General features: G+C 37.3%; 1 protein-coding gene across 4 annotated transcripts in view; it reads left to right on the top strand.

Annotated features, from left to right (window-relative positions):
• SLC9A9 (solute carrier family 9 member A9) overlaps positions 1-17,421 on the top strand; it is a 180,811-nt gene that overhangs the window by 113,206 nt on the left and 50,184 nt on the right. The gene's annotated exons all lie outside the window — the stretch shown is intronic.

The following is a 17,421-nucleotide window of genomic DNA, read 5'->3' on the forward strand; positions in this document are numbered from 1 at the left end:
TCTTTTGGGTCATATTTCCCCTAAAGTCCTGGAAAACAGTCTCATTGAAGTGAAGCATCTGTTATTTACTGTTAAAAACAGAATATTCAACTGTAATTTGTGAGCGACCACAACATAGAGATGAACAGTGCAATTAAAGGCAGGATATTTTCAAGCACAGTTGTATTTCTGTGCACTTTGTACTGGTTATTATTTTGTTTTGTGTTTAGAATAGTCATAATCAGCCTAACTGGTGTTCCCTCTCAGTAACAAATATAGTTCCAATAAACAAAATTTGATCTGGCTTGCAGGGTCATCTTGCTCTTTAGCCATGGTACAGTATGTATTTAAAATCACACTGCAATAAACACTCCTGTTGAGAGGCCAATTTCAGCCAAGTCTCTTCAGCCCACTGAGGTTTTTTTCACCCCGACATGCTTTCAAGACAGATCACAGCTTTTTTTGCCTGGAAAAGCATTTAATCCTAAAAATACCCCTCTGAAATCCAGAAACAGTTGTAATTTAATGTAACAAGTCTAACCATAAATGCTGCAACTATTTTTAATATAATGCCCTTAGCTGGCCAACTATCTGCTCCTGTGAACATCTACAGGACAGCCTTCTGCCTGGCATCTTTTATACTGATGATAGTTCGAATATTCCTGCCTTACCACTAATGGCATATACATAAGAAAACATGTTGCTGACCCCCAGGCTCTCCTCACCATTAGGATATTACTGATCTATGTGCAGAATCTCAGGTCACAAAATCTACTTTTCTGTTTAAAAAATTATTTTCACAATTGTGAAGAACACCTTGAAAATTATTCAAGTAAAACTAAACTAACAAGGAAGCTTTGGTGTGTTCATGGACAGCCCAAAACAATGGCTCAGAGGAGACACTGTCCCAGAGTTGTTGAAGGAGCATTATCTTCAAGATACATTATTTGCTGATGAGCTCCATCACTGTTCACACACAATATTCTGGGTACAACAGAAAAATAGTAATTTGGTACTGACTTAGGAAACTGCATGGCTGCCAGTCACTCTCTGTCTACCCAGTAACCCAGCAGGGTGGGGAACAACTGGTTCAGGAAGACAGTGGAAAAGGCAGAGTTCTGACTTCAGCTGTAGAACATAGAGCCACTATAAATAACATCTGTAATTTCAAGTTTAACCAAGCACATTAAATATCATTGTGATTTAGCATTTGAATAATTTGTATTGTAATGGATTGATTACTTGTGACATGGGTCACAGAGAGCAGAAAATCAGACTCTGGTTTATCACTTTGTTCCCCTTGATCCCCTGTAGTAGCACAGACTAAAATACAGGGATAGAACCGAGTCAAAGGCCTTTTTTTAATACAAAAATATTGCTAGATGTGATACTTTTTCTTTGGTTGTTGGTCTTTGAAACCAGCTCTGGATTTGTGGGTATGTAAGCACATCACGCGTAGTAACTACGAGAAACAGCAAATGGTCAGGAGTTCCTGACTGAAGTCATATTAGAAAAGCATTCTGCTTCAAACCCAGAGGTGTTCAACATCACACATGAAATTATCTTTGAGCAAAGAAAACATTTCTTGGGGCACACCCACACTGAAAGGGTTAACATGATAGCTGCTTTTGTAACGGTAGCTAGAGCACGATTAGCCTGGGAAATGCTATAAATCAAGAAGCACTATAAAATTGGACATTAAATGTATTGGATGTTATTATAAAAAAAAGAAACTGGATAATTTCCTTTCATTTCTATCTGAAAATGAGAAATCATCCAAGTAATGAATCTCAGTGATGTCCTGAAATGCCTGTCATTTATTTGCAAGGTACTTCTCTGTAAAGATAAGGTGTGCATTTGATCTCTCTCAGTTTTGCACCACAGCATTTTGCCTGAATGGCACTAAGCAAGATTTATAAACATTTGTGCTTGATAATAAAATAAAAGACTGAAATACAGAGGACTTGAGCTTTCTGACTGCAGCTGTGAAGGCAGTCCAGGGCAGATGTTGAATGGGAGACTTTAGATTGCAGCTGTGACTCGTGCATGACTTGTACATGACTCCAGCTATCAACTCTGTTGGTCTTTATTGGCCAGAGGGGCCTAATTTTGAGCGCAGTCTCCTAACAGGGCAGAGAGCTAAATCCCACCTCACACAGCTTGTATTTCTAGCTCCACACAGCTATTGAAGATAGAAAATGAAAAATATGAAAAATACACTTTTATTGCTAGAATATTTGGTACAGGAGAGAAGGACAATTACACAACAATAAAAGATTCATGCCTTTCAGTTTACTAGACAGAAATGGTAAGATGAACTTTCCAGAGGCCAAAAACCTGAATAGTTTATGGATATTTCCAGAAAATTATAAATAAATCTATCGTTTGGAATAGAATCCATCCAGCTGGATTTGTGTGAATTAAACTATTTAGTTTATCCTGTTTTAAAATAGTGTTGTTTTGATATGTCTGAGTATGCTAAAAAGAAAAGTTTTCTTCCATCTAATGCAATAATTTTTTCTCCCATTAAAACTTTTCTCCTTGTCTTACAAAAGGTAGCTGCTATGCAGCAGTCAACATGATGAAGTTCTTCAAATTACAAATAAGGAATCAAACAAACCTGTCCGGAAATAGTGCTAGGGACCATCTTAATTATTAGGAACCTCGGAATGAAAATGATGATTTATTGCTTTCTACCAAAATATCCCAAATTAATCTGGAGCTCTAACTAGTCTGTCAGAAGTAAATTGGTGTAAGCAGAAACCCAGGTTATTTCAAGCATATGTCAAAACTGTGTCATTTGAAGGTAAGCAAAAGGTACAGAAAAATAGTTTGAGCCTTTAAAAGTTTGAGATGAATATGTGGTATCAAACCAGACTCTAAAGAAAATAAGGATCACATTTACTAAGATGAATCTTATATTCCTGGTCTGTAAGTATTGAACAAGATACTGCTTAATTCTTTCTATTATTGGTCAGAGACTGTTGCTTTCTGCAAAATAAGTGCTCTCAAAACTCACTGAACTTTCATATTTTAAGAACTGTGTGATACTGTCAGCTGGACTGAAAAATAGAAGGGCATGGAATTAATGGTTTTCACATTTGTTAGTCTGCATAATTTCCGAAGTGTGTATGTTCAGCCTTCTCCTATTTTACTTGACTGAGAATACTAGAATTCTTCAGCAAGAAAATATTAAGTAAATGGTTCATTTAGAAGGGATGAAAATTTTCAGCATGACTTAAAATATCATTTCAGTAGGAAAAGAACCCAAAAAATTTTCAAACTTTGTTGGGTTTTTTAAGTTTTCCTGTGGTTTTCCTTCCTGCTATCTAATATTCCACAAAGTGCAAAAACATTTCATTCTGTTTTTAAACTCTACATGAAGAAAAAAACCCCAAAGCATACCTTGTGTCTTCCAAAAAGAAAAAAGGTGCTAACTGGGAAGACTTGCGGTCTTAGGCAACATATGGACTGTGACATAAATATTCTAACAATAGTGAACCTAAACAATAAAAATGTTACTGGGTACGTCTGGGTTTGCAGAGGAACTTTTGTGACAGAAGAGAACTGTGACTTCAACTTTCATGAAACTGGCAGTTCTTGTGAAGCATTCCTCTGCAAGTTCTGAATTTTGTGTTCTTTTTTAAAATGTAGAGTGGAAGGACAGGTCTGGCACACTTGATAACAAGCCTATCAAATTGTTCCAGAATTAGTTGAATGTGAAAAGTTAATTAAAGCAGATATTAAGTAATCGAGGCTCTATATGGCAGTCTGGACTTTTAGCTTTTAATAAACAGATAATTACAGTGTAATAGAGACTTCTGTATAGTGAGTTATCAGGGACAGCCCAACAGTGGCTGGCTGGTCAGTACATCGAAGAGCTATAAATGAGAAAATTACCTCTTATCTCAGCAAGAAGTACTTGATTTCAATGCCCTTAAAAGTATATTCTGCTTCTGCATTTTTTAGTTCTCTAAATAGATACATAATTTTGTTATACTGACAAATAATATGTAAAGGAATCTTGAAAGCATACACAAAATTCTGGGTTTATAAATCCAAAATATTTTCTTTGCAAATAAATATACAGAAAAGATGTTTATACAAAAGTTTATATTTATATATTTATATAAGTGGTGGTTATGTAAAATACAAACAGGAATCCTAAGAAACCACACTTTGCTAATCTAATCTTACAAGTAGACAAGATGTTGTATAGCGTGACCTTGGAACCACCCACTTGTCTTTGCTACTCACTTATGCATGAGCACTAAGCCTGGTCAGGAATCACAGTGTAGCTTCAGGGAGTCTGCCTGCATCTTGATCTGAGTCCTAATCAGTCCCTGAGCTATTCTAATCTCCACCCCAAAGGATTCCTACAAATGCCACGGCAGCCTTTTTCCCATCTAGACCCAGCAGGAGCAGCTGTGCTCTCCCTCTTGCCTGCTGCATCCACAAGTGGCATGGGTTTGATGGTTTGCTTCCTCTGCCTCACTCAATTTCTTCCACCTTTCTGGAATAATTCTAGCCCAAACCTCACCAATTCTGCGTGTGTATGCATATACATTATGAGGTGAGGAAAACAGAGAAGATAGAAAATAATTTTACTTCACCAGAAAATGAGATAAAATTATTCTGTAGACTGGTGGCTAATGTGTTCACTACGGAAGTGTCAGCTTCTGTCCAAATAAGTGTTTCTGTTCCATTTCAAATCAGTTATCAACTAAAATACAGTCATCTTCTGCAGAGTAAAGTTCCGAATCCAGATCATCCAGTACCATATTCAGTAGTCTACAGAAGAATGATTGCTCACATGCTTTCTGATCTAGTACCCCTTACATATACATATATTTGAATTTTAATTCTATTTGCTCAACTTAATTCCAAAAGACAGTCTACAGCCAATGTACTTTCTTATTTATGCTCAATGCAATACCAGGAACAGAAACATTGAATTCTCTGTCAGAGCATTTCTTTGTGCTGCTTTATCACTTTGAAATCTAAGCCATAATAGATGTGTGCCACTTTGCTGTCACTTACATTGAAAATCAGAATTATAAACAAGTGACAAGCTCCCCAAGTTAGATTAGGCAAATGTCGACACAATTACAATTATGTCGATACATATATCTCAACTTGCATGTCCCAGAAAGGAGTAATGATACATTTTAAGAAGTAAAATTATTTAATCTGTTCTTTGTTTCACAGAAGAAGGGAAGAAGGCTCTTGCTCTTCCAGATGTAGATGTGGCACATGCTTTACTTGTGGACTTGGCAGTGCTAGGTTAATGGTTGAACTCAGCAACCTTAAAGGTGTTTTCCAACCTAAATAATTCTGTGATTCTGGGGGGAGTTTTAGGCATTAGATTGTTTTAGGAATTAGATTTGCCTTTCAGCTATGAAGTTTACTGGCTCTTCTCAGTAAGGTAGGAACCTGAAGCCAATGCCAAATTATCACGACAGAAATATCACACTGCCTGAAGTCACTGGCCACAGAGAAGTACTCAGAGCCTCAGAGAAGCTGTGTGGCAGTGGAGAAATGGGGACAGATCCTTAGTGGGCTGTCATAATGACATTCATTTATTTTCTTGGCTTGTAGGCAGAAGTATACTATGCTTTCAGAATCCCTGATCGAGGCAATTTCTCACTCTACTTTCTCACTTTGTCTCTTCTTAATCTCATGCAAGCTATTACTCTCCTTGTCATCACTGCTAGAATTCAGATGTTGGCTCATACTGCAACACACAGCAGTTTATTCTTATTTTTACAAGAAGGCAATGGAAATAGAATTCCTTTCTTAACCATGATGCAGCAAAGACCTCCCAACACACTGCAAAGCAACAGAAGAAGCTTAAATAAAACTATGAAACTTCATAGCACACTCCCTATCTCATCCTCCCAGCACTCCTTTTCCCCTGCACTCATTTTAAACTTCAACTGGCTGCTTCAGGCTTTTTGCTCAAGCTGTATATAGCTATAAAGAGAAGACAAAACAAAATTTAAAGAAAAAACCCCAACACTAGAAAGTTTGAAGAGTGTTTTTAAATGCACTCGTGAAAAGATAGACTTTATTTCATTAAAATGAAAATGTTTTACCAGTGTTTCTCAATTAATAAGTACTATTCAACAAAGGGGTGATTAACCCTCCTCCTGGGTGTTCATGAAAAGCATGCAAAGACTGGTTCAGGCAGTATTAAAAAAATCTCAAAACACATGTTTATGAGAGAACCCCGAGCAAACAAGGCAAAAATGCCAATTTGGTTCATTACCAAAAGAAAATTAGGAAATTTTTCACTTGAGATCAACAGAATTAGCAGAATCGAGAGCTTTGCAACCACAGTTGAGTTGCTGACACAAAAGGAAAAAGCCAACATTGACATCTGAAAGCTTTGCTTTTCCAGAATAAGAATGCTCAAATGCAAAACAAGTGCCTGACATTTCCTCAATTCTCCTGAATACCATGTAACACAATGGAAATAGATGTACACAAGTTGAATTTCACCTATGTTAGGGCACCAGACATGAGCTTCTGGATCATTTACATTCCATTTAAGCTCTTATTCTCCTCCAAAAAATGAATTTATTCCCAAGTCAAAAAAAAATATGGAACAGCATAAATACTAGACAAAGAGAAGCATACTTTTCCAGCACTTCTACAGTCACTCTGTCAAAAAGACTATTGTGTTTTAATTGATATTTGCTACATCAGGTGGATATAATCTACGTAGGTTTGGGGGTTTAAATGGTATAGTAAAAAATTAAATAAAATGGGTGTCTTTGAGTCATTGCTTTATTCTGTGTTGCTGAGAAGCAAAGTGCTGTAAAAGAAATGAAAAGTTAAATTTTCCATTAAGCAGTGTTTTAGAACATTGCCTTCAGAAAAGACACTTCTGTTTATCCTGCTGTATTTAAAGTGGCTTTAAAGCGTGTTGTGACACAAATGTGTGCAGGTGTTTTTCCGCCATTTAAACAAAACGGTAATACTTACTGGCACTGTACACATCAGACAATGAAAATTTAGGCAAAACTCTTCTGTTTTAGTACCCAACATTTTCCTGAGTCTGAGCCCTTTTTCCTCGATAAGGAAATACAGGAAGATCCTATCAGTGCTTGCTCAGATCATGCACTGCGGTGTCTCTGCCTATGAGCAGAGTGACCTCAGCTCTACACACCCTTGTGCTTCATGGTGTTGAGAATTCAGAAATGCCATTTGGATTTAATCTTTGTTTTAAAAAAATAGTACAGCATATCTTATACGGTATACAGGAGAATATACCTTCAACCTGCTTTGTACAGCTTCGGGTCAATCAATCCATACAAGTTCTTACTATTACTCCCTGCTGTTCTGAACATTTTGGACAGAACTTACGTGAAGATATTTCAAAGCAGGAATTAAATATGATCTTAAGCAATGCAGCTGATTTACAAACTGCTTGTGAAAAGGGTAGCCTGAATGGGCAGATGGGTGACAGCTTTCATGGCACCAGTTCTTAGCAGCAAAGCCAGAAGCATTTACTCAGCATGTTTTGGTTGTAACCTGCATTAAGCTTGACCAGCATTACTCTTCCCTTACAACAGCTCTGTGCACAATTGCTCCCACTAGCAGCTTCATATGATAAATTTTAAATGTCAATGCAAGAGATGAAGTGCATGATATATTTTTTCCCATGCCCTGAGCCCAGGGAACTTAGAATTGGTCATCTCATTACTTAGACTAATGCCTCATGGAGGATGTAATGTTTTACTTCAGGTTAATCACATTAGCAATAATATAATGCATCTACCATGGCCTGGGCTTCTTTCCAATGCTGTAACTGTTTATTTTCAAGGAAAATAAAGGAACAGACACCTAAAGTGATTCAGAGAACAAACATTTTACTGCTCTAAAAATCATTGACATAATTCACTGAAGGGAACTGTTATTTCTGAGCCAGAAATTGACTAATCTCATCTATAGGATTTTGTCAAAATATATCTGCACACAGTTTCTTTTCCTCATACAGATCTTCTGTAAAATCAGTTCTCATTTTTCCTTGCTGACAAAGTTTATTAGAAGCCTAAGTAAGACACAAATAAAATGGCCTAATTCCTTTTTTTTTTTATATTTACTATGTGCAAAAAATGATATTTTCTGTAACGCAGTGGTGTTTCTGTCTTTTTGCGTTAACTGAAAATGCATTTTTAATAATGTTCCAGGGATTTTTTATTAATACATTTTCAATATTGTGTACAGAGCATTTGATCTGTAGACTTCCTCACAGCATGTGGAGAGGTATGGTAATAATAATGAAATTCTTAAAGCACAGGGAGGCTGGTCAATATTGTGTTTTGTGTACTGCCTCTTATTGAAAAGATGATACACAGATGCATCTGTGTGTCTAAACCTCTCCATTTGCATTATCTTAAGTTAAAGCAAAAAAAGCACCTGCCATCACCAGTAGCTCCTTAAGACATGTAGGTTGGGATCAGTCCCAGTAGGTGTTACTGAAAATACAAGATCATTGACTTAAATAAAGTATGGGAAATCAAAACATACCTCCCCCCCTTTTTTTTTTTATTCCCCCAAAACAGATAAAGATTTTGGATGGGAGGCATCACAATCACATCATGACAACCTTTCTACACTGTGCTGTGATTCAGTATTTCAAAAGCTCACCTTTGTTGGGATTAACTGCTTTGGTCCTCAAAAGAAATAACGTCATTACTACCAAAAAAGGGACCCAACCCCATCCTTTCTTTGAAGTCAATGCTGCATCAATACTATATATGATATCAAGGGATTCTCTTATTCTCTGAGTCCCAGTACTCATCTGAGATCTAAAACTCAGGGGAAATCTAAATTGCAAAGTGACATCTTGCTGAGAAAGTGATAATTGTCCTGTATACCTCAGCTACTACCATGCACACTCCTCATATCTGAACTTCTCCTGCAGTTTTATAAAATTATTCAAGTCTCATTATTTTTCATGTGTTATTATTTTTCAGTTTCTCTAATTTGAACACAGTATTCCTGAGTGATGTGACCCTTGTAACCACATTTTTCTCCAGAGGTGTCTCCATCTCAACTAAGCCTGAAAAGCTTTTTTCCAATTTAAACAAAGCAAATTTTTAATAATTTTTTAACATTTTCATATCAAATAAGCTACTTTTAGCATAAGAGTTTCATTTTAGAAGTCGTCTGGTAGCAGTTATCCTGAATTTTAGATTTACAGAGGGTTTGGGGCTTGTTTTTTCTCTGTAGCTAAGATAAAAAATAAAAATTCAGGACGGTTACAGTCCTTTCAAGCTTTCCCATCCTTTGCCCATAAATCTATGTCTGATTGCCTACAAGTAATCACCTCCCTGCTCAGTAAATGCAGTGTTACTCTGAGGGGCAGTGCTTATTAACTGACTGTGACCATGCCTCCTTATAACCCTGTTCTGGACTTCCTGCTCCTCTTGCACTTCAAGAGGGAGATTATAGACAGAACCTAAATGCTTGAAAAGCAGGCAGTAAAGTGCTTACCTTGTTCTATGGATCTCAGGTTTTACATAAATGAGTTGCATAAGACAATCTCTTTTTTTCACTGAGTCAATGACAGCAATGCCAGCGAGTGCCCATCTCCTGTTAATGTTAATGAAACCCAGGCTGATGAGCGATGCCAGTGCAATCATAAGTGGAAGGTTAAAATGACCACCACATCCCAGTATAACTCATAAATGCTGAGAGCTGGCAAAAATATGAGGGAAATTATCTTTGGAAAGACACAGTGCTAGTGTAACACTGCTCCCTTTGAAGTCAATGACATCAGTGACATTGGTAGTCAGACCCCTGAGGAAACCTCCCCTCACACACTGCAACTCAGAGCCTGCTCAAAAACCAAAGGGGGCATTTTAGGATAATAATGGATGAAAAAAAAAAATGCTATTTTGGTGCAGGGAGAGTGGAATGGCTCACAAACTAGTGTATGAGCACATGACTCACAGACTAGTCCTCACTGAGGAGTGGGCAACAGACCAAAGATTTGCCAAACTGTCAGAGGAATCTGAACATTGCCAGGTTCCTAGAAAAACAATTCCATCTGAGATACATGTTTTCCAAATAAGGATATAAAAAAAGAGGGAAAAGTGGTGGAGTTTTCCACATACTTTAGAACAGAAAGTTTATTAATCTATATGTGGACTACTAAAAATACCATTTTATGGCAGAATTTTCTTCTCCCTAAGGCAGAAGTAGAAAAACAAAACATGCAAGTGAGTTGTTACTCAGCAAAGCAGAGCTATAAACACTAAAGTAGAAGGTGATAGCTGGATCACCTACCACAGTGCAATGAAAGGTACAGGAACAGCATATGATATAAGCATATATAAATAGGAAAACCAAAACTGAAAAGGAAAAAAAAAAAGGTGGGGGAAGTAAAAAAGCAAAGCAGTGTTGATCAGCTGATGTCCCAAGAGGATGCTTAACACTGCTGCCAAGGGTCGATGGGTTTCACTAGTTGTCTGTGGACCACATACTGAATATATTTAATTGTATCATTCTTGTGAAATCCAAGAAAACAGTTCTAGAGAAAGCACAGCAATCAAATTTCTCACACATTCACTTTGTATCAGAGGCAGGAAGCAACTGTGAGTTTGGGTCTCTAAAGACACATGTATATATACACACAAGAATGTAAAACTTTTGTAAAGCCCTGCATTTTTCAGCACCATACTTTAAAACAGGAAACCCCTGCAGCTGCTGCCTGAAGATGAAAAAGTGCTGAGCTGATCCGCAGCCATGGGCTATGAGCTAAACCTCCTTAGCTCACTGTGAGTAGCATGGTACTGGGGCAGAGTGGATTCAGCACAGTCAGTAGCTGCTATTTTTCCACTTTGACAAGGAATTCAGTATAATCCATGCCAATACTGTGTCTGTGGACATAAATATACAACTTGCACTCCCCATCCAGCTAGACTTGGTAACCTTTGATGTAACAAGCCTGAGTGCCAGAATAAACAATAACACCTTTTATTCTGTCATAGAATCTACTATAATAATATTTCCTTAAACCTGAAAACTCATCCCAGTCCTGACACTGTCACCAGAAGTTATGTTATTTTGGTTGCTTCCAATTTTCATGCTGATTTTTTTCAAATTCTATTCACGTGCAGTGATACTACTACAAATGACGATTACTAAAAATTCTACAGAAGTTATGTTAATTTTAGCCAACTTAGGTTCGTATTTTCAGGCCTGATTTCTCACTACAGCTATGTTCACACAGCACAGTGACATTGATAATGTACTGTGTGTGGCAGAAGCACTGTAGGGATGTAAATCTCAGGATGCTGCACTGGAGTGCCTTGCTCCCATGACTGCAAAACATCTGACATTGCATTGTGCCATGCAGATGTACCTTGTGGCTTCAATGTGGCCATACTATTTTAGTGCCCCTGCCCCAATATTAGGATAAAATAGGATTATCAGAATGGAGAGCCAGATACCGCTGTCTACAGATCCAGTTCATCAATCTGGCTGCTCTGCAAATAAGTTCATAATGTAAATGCAAGCTATCATCTGCCTTTAAACTTCAGCATTTTCTTTACACAGCTGCACAGCTATAGGAAAGTGGTAAAATTTTATGCAGTGACATTACCCACAATTTCACAATCTTTTTTATTCTTGAGATCACATCTAGGAACTATAACTTGTGGCTCTCTTATAGAGCACTACAGTTTTTTCTTCAGCCTTATCTTCTATTTGCATTTACCTATTATCTTCATGCACTGCACCCCACATTTATTTGGGCACCATTTATACAGGTGTATTAATTTAGCTGTCAATTCTGCAATCAAGTAGTTCTCCATATATCCACCAAAAATGGTGCATAGACTTTAACCACAGAACAAAAGTTTAGCATTTTAAAAAAACCTATCTTACCAGTTTTATGAAATTCCAAGTTCAAAAGTCAAACTATATCACAGTTATCTCTTACGTGATTTGACAGGTTTAAAATTGTACTTTTTGTTCCATTTCAGCATGTTGTGTATAGAAAGTATTAGCTACATGACAAACAGCTGTCATAACCATTTAGGAAGCATCATTTACCTGATAATTTATTTTAACCCTTCTCAGCATGAAATTAAACTAATTTGTTCTTTCTGCTGTGAGATGCAAGTGATTATTCTTGCTTTAAACTTAAACAGAAGTGTTTTCCTTTATTAACAAAATCAGCTTGAGCTGAACTTTGACGATCTATACTCATGCCATAATTCTTCATTGTTTTATGTCAATAAAATACTGTGCTATAAAAAAGCAGATGTTTTTGACAGCATCAGTCCCCAGAAAAAGCAGCATGTAGCAGCAATAGAGCAATCTAGAAACAAAAGTAGATTTCAGGTATCAGTTTGCTAGGAATACACATCACACTTACTGCCACATGGACAAGAATAATGTCCTGAGAAATCATTATTTATCCTGAAGGTTTTTTAATTTCAATTAAAATGATTGATTAGAGATCATGAAACAATCTATTTTTGGATTTTGCTCATGTTTCTAGTCTTTACAGTTAATAATTCTGTACTGAATGCAATATGCTGCTGATGGATAGCTACAAGCTTGAGATTTATTCATGCAAAAATATTCAAGACTTCTGTTGCAAATGCTGTTTAATGGCCATCTTTGAAAATTGGGTTATAAATCACATACTCAAAAAAACCTTCCTGGGATGTGTAGCTTTTGAGAGGTAAGCTGAGGCTTAAAGACTGGTTTAGTTACAGTGAGACAGCCAGTGGAAGGCTGAGGCGATTGCACTGATGAGGTGAGTTCTTCCAGCGACACTTTTGACAAAGAAGCCAATATTGTTATTAATTAACTTCCAGCAGCACTCTTAGAGCTCTAAATAAAATCATAGCTCTGCTGTGCTAGATTTTGTACAAACATAATAAAGGATGTATACTTACAAACTAAACACACTAAACAGATGAGGGTGAAGGAAATACTGTTATCCTGGTTTCATAGTATGAGGCCAGAAATGTGTAGAGATGCCAGACTTTTCACCTCTTGAACTGCCTTTGTTTCCCCACTGATGTGGAAAGGGATGTAAAGGAGATTTGGCTAATCCTGACCCTTATGTGGCACCTCTGTGAGGTCTGTTCCATCAGGTACACATTTACCATCATACACTTAGATCAGGGGAAGATTGCTACTGGCATTAGGAGATATTTCTCTTTCCCAAGCCAGATATTTTGTTCATTAAATCATTAGCTGCATTAAATAATACAGATGTAAACAATTGTTTCTAGAGGCTTCAACCAGATAGAATCAATTACATGCTCTCAGAACAAGTTTTCAAATAAAAGCAGTCCTGGCTGCCTCAGCTGGAGCACAACTAACACATGTGAGTCCATGGTAGCTGCAAACCAGACTAAGTAGGACTGCAAGCAAGATTCAGCTTGCATGAATCAGGCTCTGCTCTGTGAGTACAGAAAGGCCCAGAAGGATCATTTCAGTAATTAGAATTCAGATTTCAGAGAAATGTCTCTATTTACAGATTTTTCAGCACTTAAAGTGAGGGAGGGCTGAGAATCACACTTGTAAGTATAGACACCAAAAGTTCTGCTCTGTGTGCCTAGGTCCACATGAAGATGTGAGTCTATATGGTTTCTTGTGACTTCGCTGTGGAAAGCAGAGATTTTATCCTACATTGTCAATTTTGTGGTGATTTGAAGTGAGGGAATTAAAAGTTTACAATGCCTGAATAGTGATTTACTACTCAGTATTCCTATGGATTGGGTGTGTATTTCTTACTGCTGGTTCCCCTGACAATTTGGGATTTATCTTTCGATCCATTTTCATTTCAAACCGCGTAAGAAAAGATGTTATCAACTGCTTTGTATTCAGTGACAAATTCCTTCTCTTATTATCAAACACATTCTGACTCTTGCTAAAAAAATGATGCACTTGATAGCACACGGGGATTTAAATCCCATCCACTGCAAGGGGTGCTTGTGCAGATTAAAGCACAGTTCCCAGCAATTCTTAGGCCTAATTGCTAGATGCTGGCTGAAGTCAAAAGCTTCCCTTCCAAATTTTGAGCATAGCAACTTGAAGCATTTTCTGAATCCAGGTTTTGATCCAGTCTTTATTTAAAAACAATAAACCACCACGGCACACACCCTACCACACCCCAATCCCCCGCCCAAAAAAACCAAAAGGACAATACAGAGAACCTGTCAGGGTTTTGATTTCCTTCCTATCTAGAGCATTTGGACCTGAGATATTACTAAAGCCTACCAAAATACACAAACTAAACTTCACTGCAGTACAGAACTGATTAAAAAGTCTTTGCATTTGTCTTCATGGAAGAATAATCATCCTAATGTTTAATGTATAGAATAAAAAGAAGCAAAAATAGAAAGGCAGAAATAAAAGCATACAATATTTAGAAGACAAACAAGGAACAGAGAGCAACCAGGGAAAGTGGGACAGAAAGACACAAGAGAGGCTGCAAGAAGTTAAAGAAGACAACAGGAGAAAAGAGAAAAAAGTTGACAGCAAGAAAGGAGAAAAAATACTGAGAAAATATTTTTCTGAGCATCCATTAGATCTTCTCACAGGAATGGAAACCTGAGAATGTTAAAAGGGGGATGATATTTGTACAAATATTATCAGGATATTTCTTAGAGGCAGTTACAGTAATTAATATGCATTTTAAGCTTGCAAGTTCTACATTAGATCTAGCAGGTCTTTTGAAGAAGTCAAGGATGTAAACTTGAAGTGCATATCTATGATTAATTTCAGTCATCTTGACTGACTACTATAATTTGTTATACTTTGTTTTTTCAATATTTAAAATATAAAAATAGCATTCTAGTTAATGTCCAGTATATCAGAGTTAATTATAGAAGATCATGATTTTCAATACTAGGTGCCTGATATTAGGCTTCCAAGCCTATGTTTGGACATGAAATAATTCACCTCAATTTCAGAACTGACTGGGCTGAGTTTGCTTAGTTCATACTTAATAAAATTACAGAAATGTATTGCTATTTTAATGCACTAAGGAAATCTCCTATAGAATGGAAAGAACAATTTCATTCCTTTGCTATGGGACTTTAAATCACTTGGTAATATTTGCTATCCATACTAATTCCCAGTAGTGAGATACTATTCTATGAGGAAAAACAGCAATTACATCTGACCATGTATTTTAAATTAGGGCAAATAACAGACCAAAGAAAAGTGTCAGCTCAGGCTCTGTGAACTCATGTGGCATTGAAGCCTTCTTTTTTTTTTCATATGTGAAAAATTTAAGTTTGATTTCCTTAGATATTTATTGTTGCTTTTTTCTGACTTTAAATGTAATGCTCCTGTTAGGATGTCATATGAGAATCTTCATTTGTGCCGTATTATGATAATCTGTTGTCTACAAAATAAAGAAAGCAAAATGTCTAGCTGTCACTGTAGCTGTACAGATGAGAAATTATAGATGCAGAGAAGCTTCAGCATACCACAAAATCTGCAGAACTCAGGAAAAAAGAAATTTGGATTTACAATATCAGTTAATTCCTGTTGTCAGTGGGATTAGCCATTAGTTATATCCCTGCTACTGAATCAATATCACAGCCAGAAACTGTTTCCTATCTTCCCCACGGCCTCCCCTTTCTCCCATTTGCTATTACAGTCCTTTGAGTCCTGGGTGAAACATTTTCTATTGTCTTAGCTCAGTCTCTAATAACACATCACAACTCCAACACACACAGTCAGCCACAAGTGGTGGTTTCTCAGCTCCAGCAAGGTGAGAACTGCATGAAGGTTAAATTACTTCTGTTCCAGAACTGACTTTCTTTGAGGTCAAGTTAAGCTCATGAAGAAGAGAGCGTTGGGAGGTCTGAGCTGTAGCCCTGCCTTTCAGCCGCACCTATTGCATGTAAACACATTGGATGTTTTACTTCCAGAACTCTGCAGTCCTCTAACTAATGTACTGCTGGTGGGTTTATCTTGGCCAAGTGGTGAAGCTGGTGAACACATCTAACAAATCAGCACAGTCCAATAAATGGTGCCTGTGATTGTGTTCAGGAGATTCTCTTTCTGATTCTGACCTGGGTTATGGGTTGGGACCACAGCACTCGCATTTGTACCACTGCTTCAGCCTTCACTCCAGCCACTGTCCTTCCCCTGCACACACTGCAGGGCAGGGCTGCCTCACACTGCTCTGTTTTACAGGGCCAGCACAGAAAAGGCCCTGGACACTTCTGTTCTGCACATGGCAATAATAAACCCACTGTCAGATAGATGGTTAAACCTCTGGGTAATGATTCTTCTCCTTTTCATATGTAAATGTTTCCATTTTATTGAAATAGAAATACCTTACTTGCTTTACTCTAAACTAATGAATAGGGTTAGTGTCATCAGAAGCTTTTCCTTGCAATTTAAGGGCCAAGAGGACAGAAAAAGAAAAGAATAAATCTGCTATTCATTCTGTCTCTTCATTGACTTAGCACCAGGATGGTTATTTTTAATAAAAAAATAGAAATATTTATGTCTGAAGGACTCAGGTTTGCTGAAGCTCAAGAGCTATGATAGAAAGAAATATCTTTATTTTTTCCCTCCATTCAGTATTTACATATAAAAAGTATCTACTTTGCATATACTTTCTGTCATTGTCTCCAATTCAAAAAGAGTGTATGCATAACATTTATGGGAAAGATTGTTGAGGCATGTAATGGTTAATATTAATATCATTTTAAAATATTATGTGATGTGTTATTACCAAAAACAAAACTATACTCAAGAATTAAGACTATCAGAAAACCAGTAGAGCGGCCTTAAATTAATAACTAGTGAAAGACAACTTTTTTTTTTGTATCAGTAAATTCTGTTTCAGCTTGGTGGACCTGCTACTATGTGGGAGCTTGTGAGGCATATGGGGGCTGTTGGTCACCTTAGCTGTGGGCTTCAGATTTGGGTGATAATAAGGTGCATTATTCATCATCCCTCACTGCTTTCCACACTTTCTTGTGTCTTTCACCAGTACAAGCCTCTGTTGTTCAACTTAAAACATTTTTCAATTGCATTTCTCCTCAGCTCTGCCTATCAGCCATACCCAAAAGATGTCAATTCTTCCACCACACCCCTTTAAACAGCCAGTTTTATTTTTTTTCCCATCCATATGGGATGGGAAAATGCCACCCAGGTTATCATCATCTTGCACATCACTCACTGCAGTCTCTCCTCTCCCTTCTGGGTTGCTTCCCTATACCTGGTGTGCCAAGCCTTTTCCAAGTGCTTCAGGAGATCCATAATGCAGCACAGTCAAGAAACACTGGAGTTCTGTAATTCCATCCTCCACATACCAACTGCAGTACCTCAGCACTGCTCTTCTGTCAGCAATTAAGGATTTCCTAGCACAGGTTAACAGCTTGATTTCCTCTCCCCAGAGATGGATCAGAGCCAGGAAAAAGATCTAATCTCAGGTTT

Source organism: Corvus cornix, chromosome 9 (assembly GCF_000738735.6).
Source record: "Corvus cornix cornix isolate S_Up_H32 chromosome 9, ASM73873v5, whole genome shotgun sequence".
Classification (NCBI taxonomy): domain Eukaryota; kingdom Metazoa; phylum Chordata; class Aves; order Passeriformes; family Corvidae; genus Corvus; species Corvus cornix.